Here is a 13,922-nt window from a genome sequence, read left to right on the forward strand (position 1 = left end):
GTCACTCGAGTACCCTCGGCTCCACCATTTTTAATAATTTAACCATTACGAGTTTTAAGGCGATTCATTTGCGAGTGTCTTACCAACTACCTATTACACTTTACATAAATGTTTCATACTCCAATTAGCCCTTTTTGGTCTTTAACATATGTTTCAAAGTAAGGCGAGGGGTAACGATTCGTTTGCGAAACATCGTTACTTAAAACGACCGTTTCTCCTAAACCGTACATCGGAATCAAACGAACCACATATCAAAATGAAGCTCGTAACATGAACTATCTAAACATGGAAATGGTCAAAACCTAGCAGGGAGTTCTCAGGTCCTAATGTTATGAACAAAAGCAGTCTAAAGTAAATTGGACATTACGACAGCTATGTTTACGCGATTTCCCAATTTTATACCATTCCAATTCAACCACCAATCAATCCCAATTCATTCATACAACCAACATCCATCCATACTACATCATAACAGCCCCAATCAACTCAATATTAACAATTTATACTTATCCTTAAACTTGAATTTAAACTATACTTAAGTCCTTTAACCAAACCATAAGATTTCAACATTCAATTCACTACCATTCCAACCCAAACTCTAAACCAACAAGCATCAAGCTACTCTTTTACCATAACTATCAAAATCATCCTAATATAAAAAGTAAAGCTAGGGTTTGGAGATGTTATACCTTCCTTGAAGTGATTGGAGTAGCTAGGAAGCCTTAAGAAGCCTTGGGATGTCTTAGGGATGCTTGGATCTTAAAGGAAAAACAAGAAAAATCAAGTTAAAAACCTTGAAATCACTATTCATTGTCTTCTTCATTGATTTCTTGGAGAAGATTGTGAATGATTTGGAGGCTTAAACTCATAGGATAGCTATATCTATGCATAAGGAGTACTAGATAATTAACTTACCAATTAAGGAAGCTTGGAACTTGAATTTTGAAAATTTTTCTTCTTAAAATGGAGAAAAGCCGAGAGCAAATGTGGGAGAAATGAAATGATTTTGTGTTTTTGATTTGTTTAGCTTAGCTTGGTTGTTTTTGTTTTGTTTTTGGTTAATTACCTTTCTAACCTTGAACTTTGTGTGGTTTTAAATCAACCACACCTCCTTCCCCTTATGTCATGCTTATGTCATGCTTATGATGTCATCATCCCTTACTTGCCCTCTTCTTATTGGTTGGATGACCTCATCATCCCTAACCTCCTTGATTAACTTCCTAATTGTTTGCCTAATTACCGCTGATCTGTTATACGGTTCGCTTAACTTTCGTTCTTGTTTCTCGTTTGAGGGATCATACCCGGGATCTTATTACTTGGGTTTCCTTAACCTTTCTCAATACATTATAATCCTTTTATGATCCTCTCTTATAATCCTTTAATTTAAATCCTTTTTATCCTGTTACCTTATACTCAATTCTTTCCGTATCTAGTGGATTTCCGGGAAAAATCAAAGTGTTCGGAATTGGATTCTGACGATCTTTACATACACTTATATCCCATATAAAGTACTAATAAGATCTCAGAAGATCAACAAAAGAACCCCTACATAGTGTGGCATGAAAAGTTTTCTCATTCAGCATAATCAGCAAAAACACTATTCATAAGGGTTACAAAAAATTCAAAATTTTGGGGTTATTACAGTTCGACCACGAATCTGGTTCACAATTTTATAAAATAATCCAATTCTAACATAATAACAGAATAAACAATGTAAAGCAATAAACAGAATCATAAACAATATTGGATGTTTGATAATGAAATGGTTTCAACCTTCACAAAGGATCAATATGGCAATTTCAAAACTTGGCTTTTAGGTAATGAAAGAATTGGATTACAAAGGAATCAACATTTCAAGGTTTCAAGGATTTGGTGTTTCAAAGCATAAGGTACAATGGTTAGAATATGTAAGTAATTTGGTTCAGTGTTTCGTATTTAGTTTGTATGTATTTGTGGAGTAGTATCGTATATTTGTGGTTTGTATTTGGGTATACAACAATCAATGGCTTAGAAAGAATAAGGTTTACGACTCAAGATCAATAACTGGAATCATGGTTTAGGGTTCAGTGCTTCAAAGCACTTGCAATATAAAACAGGACTATCAATCAACTACGATATTTCTCGAGAAAGTTCAGAACACTTGCCTGGTACTAGCTTGCTATACTGCACTAACTTCCAATCACAACTGTCTACTCCTCGACTATTTGTTTCCCTTTCCTACGTCATGCCTCTTCTGCTCACATATCATAAGCATCTATCAATACTCAACTTATACGATTCTATTCGAAACATACTTCTATCTACCCTTCGTTTCACCCAAATCCGATTAAAGGATTAAAAGTTGCGCTATAAACAAGTAAACACCGAACATATAGACCGACAGTCAATCAACAAGTCACATATAGCACATAACACGTCAAACAATCAATGATATATCATTTATAAAGGAGTCTCGGGTCATAAACAGGCTTTCGGTAATTTAAAATGATTTTTAAAACATTTTTCGGAATTAAAACAAGTCGTTGGATCAATTTAAGAGTAAAAATTTAAGAACCCTGATTTTTGTAATATTTTAGTAACTTCTGTGAATAGTAACTTGAGCTGATTAAGTAATACGTATGGGGATCATCATAAAATGAATAGTGGAATTTTGAGAATCCGAGATCATATTCTTGTTTATCAAGGAAAATAAGTGAATGTAAAAGCCGACGGAATTCGAAGATTTACGATTATACTATGTGTTTTCGTATCCGTAAAAAATGGCGTAGAACCGGGAATACTACGTGAAATAAATAATATATCAAGGTGTTTCTATGATCAAGAGAAGGAATGGAATTGGTTATAGTATTATAAGCGGTAAAAGAAATCGCTACGAAACAAGTCATTATACGTGGAAACTATCGGAATGGAACGACGATTGTGTTTACGATAAATAAACGAATGAAAAATTAAATCCCATGCAAGTTGGCCATGCATAACCAAGTCCTAACTAGTAGTTAGGAGTGTAACTAGATGATTAGAAGTTAACTAGAATAGTTAGTGAATAGTGTTGAATAGTGATGGGAGACAAACAAGTACACAAGCCATACTTCTCCATTTTCTCACTTCATCACACAATCAACCCAACCTATACCTTTGCCAAATTATTGTCAAATCTGCTGCATACATCCCATATATTCATTATACACTCCCACACTTCATCCACAAAAGAAAACAACCCTCTTTTCCCTCACTTAAAGCTCTCCCATTTTACATTCCAGCAGTTCGGATATTCTGAGCAAGGGAGAAAGAAAAATTCATATCTCAAAATGTACGCATTCAAATATCATGAAATTTTTACCATAGCTTCTATATATCTTGGGTAAGATTAGTACCAAATTTCAGCCTCAAATTAGTTTTTTTCAATTTTATAAAAATGTTTGAATGAGGTGCTGAAAAGTAACTCCGAAATTCTAACTTGTTTCTTGGTTTTGTTTCTTAAGGATCTAGCCCTTCTAAGTGTTTTTCAAGCAAAACAAGCCCTAATCACCTTAGTACTAACCCTCCTAATGCTCAATAAGGTATAACTTCCAACTCTTTAAAGTTTTAAGGGTGGGTTTAAGAGTTATTTATGATGTAGTGTCAAGATCCAAGAGTTTGTGTATGTGTAAGGTTGTTTTACTCATATTCTTGCTAAGTACTTGATTTTTGAGTTGTGATGCTTGTATTTGATGATAGATAAAGTATATAAGGTGTATGTGGGTGGATCTTGAGAAGTAAGAAGTGTTGTGTTGGTCATAAGTAGTGATTGTGTCAAGAATAAGTAGTAGAAATGGAATATGGAGCCTATTGCACTTGGTCTGCCTTCTGCAGTGTATTCGGCCATGTAATTATTTTAAATTTGTGATTCACTGGACATGACTGGGTAGATCTTGATTTGTAGTTTCTGTACATGTGTGGATCGTCACGAGGGGATTTACGGTTTAAAAGTTATGACCGTTTTAGTGTAGAGCGTTCATACGAAAAGCCAACTGGGCATAGGCCACTTGCTTGATAATTTTGAAAGGCTAAAAATGATTTCGAAAATTTGGAAAAATCATGATAATTAAATAATGCAGCAAGGAAGACTGTCCAAGAAGAATTTTAAGAAAATATTAATTTTTCGATTTTATAAAAATGTTTTAGTAAAGCGAATCGATAATCGCGTACTAACTAAGATCGTTGGTTATTGATTTTAGATCGCCAACAAAAGCCCCGAGACCATACCACTCCTAGCACTCGAGGAAAGTTTACGAAACCCTAACACAAATTATCCATGCTATATATACTTTTGTGATATTGATGCCATGATTTACAATTCGAAAATATATGCTTGTCTGTGATATCAATACATTCCAATTATGCGATTATTTACGGAGACGAACTTCGTTTTATACGAGTATGAGAAATTGAAACGTAATTTTAATATAATACAAGATAGTGGGAGTCGGAGATATTTTTAAATCAATTTAATCCCGGAACGAGCCGGACGCGGAAAATTTCGATTTCAATAAACAAAGTACTTTCGCGTAACATACATATTAAACGAATGATTGAGATTTGATTTATAACTAAAAGAGGTAATCGAATACTCACTCAAGGGATATCCTACTTGATTATTTATATATAAGTAACACCTAAAGAGTTACTAAAATATCCGGAAAATACTTAAAGTGATATTGAAAAGTTTTTAAATCAATTCACTTTATCTAAAACGTATGTAACCATTCGAAGGATAATTATAAGATGTCGAATCCCGTCTTAAGTATTTAATTAAGATTTTTATCGATTCATTGAACCTTATTAAGAAACATTTTGTACTTAAGGTTTTATCAATTCATTGGACCCTTCTTAAAAATATTATGAGACCGTAAATATTTAATATTACGTACATAAAAAAAATCATTTAAAAATAGACATAGTTCCCAAGGATACTTTCTAAATTATTCAAAATTTCTCGGAAGAGATCAATCATATGAAACTTATCAAAACCTTAGGGAACTTAGTCTAGAAGCATGAAGGTTTTGCTTCCTCTCTCAATGAAAAACAAGTGAACAATATATGTAAAACTCTACTACGGTTAAGGGTAGAAAACGATTTTAAATTCAAAACTCCGACAACTCCCAAGAATCAATTGTAATAAAAGTGACGGATAAATTACCTTGTTTAAAGGTCAACTGAGAACGATCTATTCCTTCGATAAAGGATTTTATGTAAATGATATAATTGTTTTGGGACTGGAATGTGGCTTACCCGGCACGGAGAGGTATCGGGTAGTGACCAAGCGCGGAGTGGCGCAGTATACGGTTATGTGGTCTCTGTGACCATTGACTTTCGGACTTGCACGAAAATGGGCAACCATCGTGTAATGTCTTGATAAGCCCAAAGGCGGCTAGGTTTGTATTCCTTCTACTAGTAGAGAAAATTTCGTATTCGGCTGATCACCGGTACGTGGTTTATTCCAGTATAGTCTCTTCCTCCACTTTGGATAAATTGTTGTGAAACCTACAACAGAAGGCCGATAAGGCTGAGTTTTAAATAAGGATGTTGATGTACATATATCACATCCATATGAGAATCTTAGTTCAAGCATCATATTGAGATTTTGAGATAAAATGAGTACGAGTATAAGCCGATTAAACTGATACAGTTAAAGTTGAGTTTTTCATAAAATTGACAAGCATATAAACTTTTAGAAACCTTGGATATACAATGCCTAATGGTTGTTTTTCCCTAAATGATTATATTGAGATAATGGATATCTATATCTTGCTGAGCATTAGTGCTCACTCTTGCTTTTATAAATTTCATATCACAACAGATTACAAGCATGGCCCGAACCAGGATGACTGCCCGCAAACGGGTAGGGGACGCCCGTGAGTACCGTAGACTGTTCGTCCGCCAGCCACCTCAGGTAGACGAATAGAGATAGTTTCCTTTTGAGTACTTGAACCAAGACTATTTGTGACCCGAGTCAGTCTCATGTAGAGCTGTTCTCGGCATTCACTCTTTTGAGATAATTTCCTTTGGTTTGTAATAACTTAAATACTTTAACGTTAATTTAGTAATGTTTCTGAGCATATAACCTGTGTGTATGTGTGAGTTTGGTTAAAAGGTCGAGTAATGATGTGAAAAGAGGATTAATTATTTATTAGTCAATATTAAGTGATCGTAACGACCCGAATTCCCGACCTTGAATTTGGGGGTGTTATAGAAATGGTATCAGAGCCCTAGGTTATAAGTCTCAGAAACGTTAGGTGAATCAACTGAATCAACTGAATCAATGAACTAGAACTCACATAGAGTTCGTAGTCGGGCTACGAGGGTAGCACTGACATTAAGAACCCTTAGGGGTGATTTAAGTATCCAAGGATAGTAATACGTGTGTTAAATGACTTGTAGGTACCCGATGTGTTAGACCCTAAGGCTGTAGAGGCGTACGAGAGAGAGCATGATGAGGCCCTTTTAGCTGAGATCGAGGTAGCGGACCCTGCCCCCACTGTGGGCTTAGAGGTATTCGAGTACCCGGAGACTGACCCTGAGGAGGACCCAGAGGAGGACCCCACTGAGCCATACACGGAGATAGCCCCTCCTGAGGATATTCCATACGGCAGCACGGAGGTTCCGTCTCCAGAGATGATGAGGGTGGATGTGCATCAGAGGTCGATAGAGCGTTTGTTAGATCGGATCTCAGCAGCCCAGGCTCGAGTCGCTGAGCTCGAGAGCGAGACGGGAGTAGCAGATTTGATGGATAGGATGATAGCTCTGCAGGCCAGAGTCACTGCACTGACTGAGGAGTTAGAGGCGGAGCTAGGGGCAGCCACCCCAGTGAGGACACCCACCCCGTCCCCTGTACCAGTTAGTCCCGCGCGGACTGAGACCGACGACGGCATGGACCCTATTCTTGACGGTGTGGCAGCGACTCCTGCAAATTCCCCACTTCCACCACCCCTACCAGTCATATCCCTAGTAGTTCACGACTGGGTGGTAGGTCACTATGCTACTGATCTGACAGCGGCTGAGGCCCGTATTGCCGAGCTGAGGGACCAGCTTTCCATCGAGCGACACATGAGGATAGAGGCCCGAGGCAGGCAAGGATACCCCAGCGCCCGACGCGTGCGCAGGACCATTCACCGCATAGAGCAGAGGACCATCGGTAGGATTCACCGCTTATCCCCACAGCGTGACTTGGTGAGTAGGCGCGAGGTTATCAGGGTTGTGGTCCGCACTATGAGGCGGATTCGTGATGTTGCTCATGGCTAGTGGACACTGTTAGTAGTTAGTTGTTGTTCCTCAGCGGTGGTACTTAGTTATTTTGTGATAGTTGTTCTGGGTTGTTTTCTTTGATAGTGCCACCAGCTAAAGATTATTGTATTAAGGCAGATTGTACTTTTATTATTCAGTATGTTGTACCTAGACCCGACGTATGGCCAAATTATGTATAATTATCATGTTGTTTAGTTGCGATTTCTAGATTGTGGTTTAATCTTCTTTCATACCTGCATAATTACATACTGTCATAACAAATCAGGAAGCATGAGAATTGGCAAGTGGAAAGAACCTAAATAAGTTTATGTAACAGGAAAATGCTGCCAAGGAGAATAGTAACAAGAACTCGCCCGGCTGCATCTGGCGGCCAGGGTAGTAATAATGAGCAAGGGCATCGAGCACAGACCCCACCATTAAGATTTAACGAAGAACGAAATGAGTATGATGATGAGGACTATGAGGAGTCAGAGGCTGAAGATACTCAGGGGATGGAAATGCCAGTGAACCCTATGGAGCAGTTTGTAGAACTTCTGAGGCAAAACCTGCAGCAGCAACGACCACCCCAGCAACCCCAACAGGCCATGGCTAATGCATTTAAATCTTTCAAGTCGGTCAAGCCCCCAGAGTTTCACGGTGTTACTGACCCAGTTCAGGCCAGGGCTTGGCTAAAAGAGGTAGAAAAGACCTTTGAACGAATCGGCACTGAAGAAGCCCACAAGACTAATTTTGCCAATTATCTCTTAAAGGGTGAGGGTAACTATTGGTGGGAAGCCAAGAAAAATATGGAGCCCCAAGGGATTGTTACTTGGGAAAGATTCACTGAGTTGTTTTTAAAGAAGTATGTCCCGAAGTTTATGGAGGTTCAGATGCAGCGAAAGTTCCTAGAGCTGAAATAAGAAAATATGAGCGTAGCGGAATATGAAGCTAAGTTCACAGAATTGTCGAGGTTTGTGCCACAACTGGTGGGTACCGAAGAGCAAAAGGCTGAGAGATTTCAACAGGGATTGAAGCAGTGGATTCAGAACAAGCTGGCAATTCTGGAGATAACTGACTATGCCACCCTAGTGCAGAAGGCCACGATAGCTGAAGCAGGGAGTGAAATGAGCCAGAAAATGAAGCAAACTAAGAAGCGAAAGTTTGATGGTCAAAGCCGGAGTGTGGAAGGGGGAAGCTTCCCTAGTAAGTTTGTCAGGGGGACTGCCTCCCAACCCAACCGCAGTACAGGATTCGGGGGATCAGGGGGCGTGAGTGTGACCCGGAGCGGGAACCAGATGGGAATGTCTTATCATAGCCAACCACGACCCCCTCTGCCAGAATGCAAGAGCTGTGGTAAGAAGCATTCTGGGCAATGTATGCAGAAACCAGTGACATGCTTTAAATGTGGTAAGGTGGGGCACTATGCCACAGCTTGTAACCAGGAAGCGGCTAAGTGTTTCCAGTGCGGAAAGACAGGACACATGAGGAAGGACTGCCCTGCGGCGGCCCCAGCTAGCTCAAGGGGTAGTGTAGCTGCATCTAACAGAGTGGCGACTGCCAGAACCTTTAATATGACTGTGAAAGATGCCGTGAGGAACACCAATGTTATAGCAGGTACGCTCCTCCTAAACTCCAATTCCGCCAATGTGCTATTTGATTCTGGAGCTACTAAGTCTTTCGTGTCTAAGGAATTTGCTGATAAATTGAACTTAAAAGTGGAACCTTTGAAAGAATCTTTGCAAGTGGAAATAGCTAATCAAAAGATTATCCTTGTAAATCAAGTGTATGCTAACTGCAACCTAGAATTAGGTGGAGTAAGATACCCAGTAGATTTAATTCCCTTTCGACTAGGGGAGTTTGATGTGATATTAGGAATGGATTGGCTATCTAGAAACCATGCCCGGATTGATTGTGAGGGGAAGAAAGTAAAATTGAAAACACCTAGTTGTAAGAGTGTAATAATTAAGGGGCAACGACAAACCAAGAAATTTCTAACTATGGTGCAGACCAAAAGACTTTTAAGGCAAGGATGTGAGGCCTACTTGGCTCACGTGGTGGATAACAAATGAGAAACCCCTGAGATCCACACCATACCCGTAGTTAACGAGTTTGAGGATGTATTTCCCAAGGATCTTCCCGGACTACCTCCGGATCGGGAGATAGAATTTGCCATTGATTTAGCTCCCGGCACGGCACCAGTATCAAAGGCCCCGTATCGTTTGGCCCCCGTCGAGATGAAAGAGTTGGCTGATCAACTACAAGATCTATTGGATAAAGGAATGATTAGACCAATGTGTCCCCATGGGGTGCACCCGTATTATTTGTGAAGAAGAAGGACGACAGCATGAGACTGTGCATCGATTATCTAGAGCTGAACAAGCTGACCATTAAGAACAAGTACCCATTGCCAAGAATAGATGACCTCTTTGACCAACTAAAGCATGCAACGTGTTTTTCTAAGATTGACCTTAGGACAGGTTATCATCAACTTAAGATCAAACCGGAAGATATACCTAAGACTGCATTTCGCACTAGGTACGGACATTATGAGTTCCTAGTTATGTCATTTGGTTTGACTAACGCGCCCGCGGCTTTCATGCATCTGATGAACAGAGTCTTTAAGAAGTATCTGGACGAATGCGTGATAGTCTTCATCGATGATATTCTAATTTACTCTAGGTCGGAGGAGGAACATGCGGAATACCTAAAGATAGTATTGGAAATCTTACGGAAAGAAAAACTGTATGCCAAATTCTAAAAGTGTGAATTTTGGTTGAAAGAAGTTCAGTTTTTAGGTCATGTGATTAGTAAGGAAGGAATTCTCGTAGACCCCGCAAAGATAGAAGCTGTCGCTAATTGGGAACAACCAACCACGCCCACCGAGGTCAGAAGCTTTATTGGACTGGCCGGGTATTATCGAAGGTTTGTAAAGGATTTCGCCAAGATAGCAGGCCCGTTGACTAGACTTACTTGGAAAACAGAAAAGTTTGTTTGGACGGAGAAATGTGAGGAGAGCTTCGAAGAATTGAAGAAAAGGTTGGTATCGGCCCCAGTGCTGGCCCTACCAGACGATAAAGGGAACTTTGTGATTTATAGTGATGTGTCCCATAAGGGTTTGGGATGTGTGCTGATGCAACACGGTAAGGTGATTGCCTATGCATCCAGGCAATTAAAGGAATATGAAGTGAGGTACCCCACCCATGACTTAGAATTAGCCGCCATAGTGTTTGCCCTTAAGATGTGGAGACATTACCTATACGGAGAAAAGTGTGAGATTTATACTGACCACAAGAGTCTTAAATATATCTTCACCCAGAAGGAGCTAAACATGAGGCAGAGAAGGTGGTTAGAATTGATTAAGGACTACGACTGCGAAATTCTTTATCACCCGGGGAAGGCCAATGTGGTGGCCGATGCCCTTAGTCGTAAGGAAAGATTAAAAAGGATCACCACGTCAGAGGATTTGATCAGAGAATTTGACAAGTTAGAGATTGAGGTCAAGGTCGCTGAGCCAGAGACCGAAGGTTTGTATGAGATGCTTATGCGACCGGAGCTACTGGAAAAGATTAGGCGATGCCAATAAATAGTGTTGAGGGAGAATAAAGAACTGGTAAGTGGAGAGCAGGCCAAGTGTAACCCAGACGAGAAAGGAATCAGGAGGCATGCCTACAGGATATGGGTCCCTAACGTCCAAGAATTAAAGGATGAAATTTTACGGGAAGGACACACCTCTAGATATACGGTCCACCCAGGAAGCACTAAAATGTACCAAGATTTGAAAGAGTACTACTGGTGGCCTAACATGAAGAAGGATGTAGCGGAGTGGGTAAGTAAGTGTATGACCTGTCAGAGAGTAAAGGCATAACACCAGTGACCAAGCGGACTCTTGCAACCCTTAGAAATTCCGATGTGGAAATGGGAGCAGATAGCTATGGATTTTGTGGTAGGATTACCCCGAACTAAGACTAACCATGATGCAATATGGGTAATTGTAGACCGACTAACCAAGTCAGTGCACTTTCTCCCAATCAAGGAAACCTACACAGTGAATAGATTAGCGGAGCTATACATTAAAGAAATTGTGGTAAGGCATGGAGTGCCAGTAGCTATCGTATCTGACCGAGATCCTCGATTCAACTCCAGATTTTGGAGGAGCTTTCAGGAATGCCTAGGAACCAAACTAAACATGAGCACCGCTTACCATCCGCAAACAGATGGACAAAGTGAGCGAACCATCCAAACATTGGAGGACATGTTGAGAATGTGTGTAATTGATTTTAAGGGTTCTTGGGATGAACACCTATCTTTGATAGAGTTTGCTTACAACAATAGTCATCATGCAAGTATCGGAATGCCCTCATACGAGGCGTTGTATGGCCGAAGGTGCCGTTCGCCCTTGTATTGGGATGAAGTAGGTGAGAGAAAGTTACTAGATCCCGACTTGTTGCAAAGGACAAGGGACATAGTTCAATTAGTCAGAGGACGCATAGCAGCAGCCCAAGACCGACAACATAAATACGCCAATCTGGCATAAAAGGACAGAGAGTATGAAGTGGGTGACCAGGTGTTTCTGAAAGTGTCACCATGGAAAGGATTGATGAGATTTGGTAAGAAGGGGAAGCTGAGCCCCCGTTATATTGGACCTTTCGAGATTCTAAGACGGATAGGACCCGTGGCATACGAGTTAGCTTTACCTCCAAATCTTCAGCAGGTCCATAATGTTTTTCATGTATCAATGTTGAGGAAGTATAATATGGATGCCAAACATATAGTGGAGCATGAGGAAGTAGACCTTCAACCAGATATGTCCTATGTTGAGCAGCCAGTCGAAATCATTGACCGAAAAGAGCAAGTACTCTGGAACAAGAGTCTCAATCTAGTCAGAGTCTTATGGAGGCATCACAACGTCGAGGAGTCGACTTGGGAAATAGAGAGTCACATGCAAGAAAAGTACCCCCATCTATTTGTGGATTGATTCCGGGACGGAATCGTTTTAAGGGGAGGAGACTATAAGAACCCTGATTTTTGTAATATTTTAAAACTTCTCTGAATAGTAACTTGAGCTGATTAAGTAATACGTATGGGGATCATTATAAAATAAATAGTCGAATTTTGAGAATCCGAGATCATATTATTGTTTATCGAGGAAAATAAGTGAATGTAAAAGCCGACGGAATTCGAAGATTTACGATTATACTACGTGTTTTCGTATCCGTAAAGAATGGCGTAGAACCGGGAATACTACGTGAAATAAATAATATATCAAGGTGTTTCTATGATCAAGAGAAGGAATGGAATTGGTTATAGTATTATAAGCGGTAAAAGAAATCGCTACGAAACAAGTCATTATACGTGGAAACTATCGGAATGGAACGACGATTGCGTTTACGATAAATAAACGAATGAGAAATTAAATCCCATGCAAGTTGGCCATGCATAACCAAGTCCTAACTAGTAGTTAGGAGTGTAACTAGATGATTAGAAGTTAACTAGAATAGTTAGTGGAATAGTGTTGAATAGTGATGGGAGACAAACAAGTACACAAGCCATACTTCTCCCTTTTCTCACTTCATCACACAATCAACCCAACCTATACCTTTGCCAAATTATTGTCAAATCTGCTGGATACATCCCATATATTCATTATACACTCCCACACTTCATCCACAAAAGAAAACAACCCTCTTTTCCCTCACTTAAAGCTCTCCCATTTTACATTCCAGCAGTTCGGATATTCTGAGCAAGGGAGAAAGAAAAATTCATATCTCAAAATGTACGCATTCAAATATCATGAAATTTTTACCATAGCTTATATATATCTTGGGTACGATTCGTACCAAATTTCAGCCTCAAATTAGTTTTTTTCAATTTTATAAAAATGTTTGAATGAGGTGCTGAAAAGTAACTCCGAAATTCTAACTTGTTTCTTGGTTTTGTTTCTTAAGGATCTAGCCCTTCTAAGTGTTTTTCAAGCAAACCAAGCCCTAATAACCTTATTACTAACCCTCCTAGTGCTCAATAAGGTATAACTTCCAACTCTTTAAAGTTTTAAGGGTGGGTTTAAGAGTTATTTATGATGTAGTGTCAAGATCCAAGAGTTTGTGTATGTGTAAGGTTGTTTTACTCATATTCTTGCTAAGTACTTGATTTTTGAGTTGTGATGCTTGTATTTGATGATAGATAAAGTATATAAGGTGTATGTGGGTGGATCTTGAGAAGTAAGAAGTGTTGTGTTGGTCATAAGTAGTGATTGTGTCAAGAACAAGTAGTAGAAATGGAATATGGAGCCTATTGCACTTGGTCTGCCTTCTGCAGTGTATTAGGCTATGTAAATGTTTTAAATTTGTGATTCACTGGCTATGAATGGGTAGATCTTGATTTATAGTTTCTGTACATGTGTGGATCGTCACGAGGGGATTTACGGTTTAAAAGTTATGACCGTTTTAGTGTAGAGGGTTCATACCAAAAGCCAACTGCGCATAGGCCACTTGCTTGATAATTTTGAAAGGCTAAAAATGATTTCGAAAATTTGGAAAAATCATGATAATTAAATAATGCAGCAAGGAAGACTGTCCAAGAAGAATTTTAAGAAAATATTAATTTTTCGATTTTATAAAAATGTTTTAGTAAAGCGAATCGATAATCGCGTACTAACTAAG

This window comes from Apium graveolens, chromosome 8 (genome assembly GCF_009905375.1).
Source record: "Apium graveolens cultivar Ventura chromosome 8, ASM990537v1, whole genome shotgun sequence".
NCBI lineage: Eukaryota > Viridiplantae > Streptophyta > Magnoliopsida > Apiales > Apiaceae > Apium > Apium graveolens.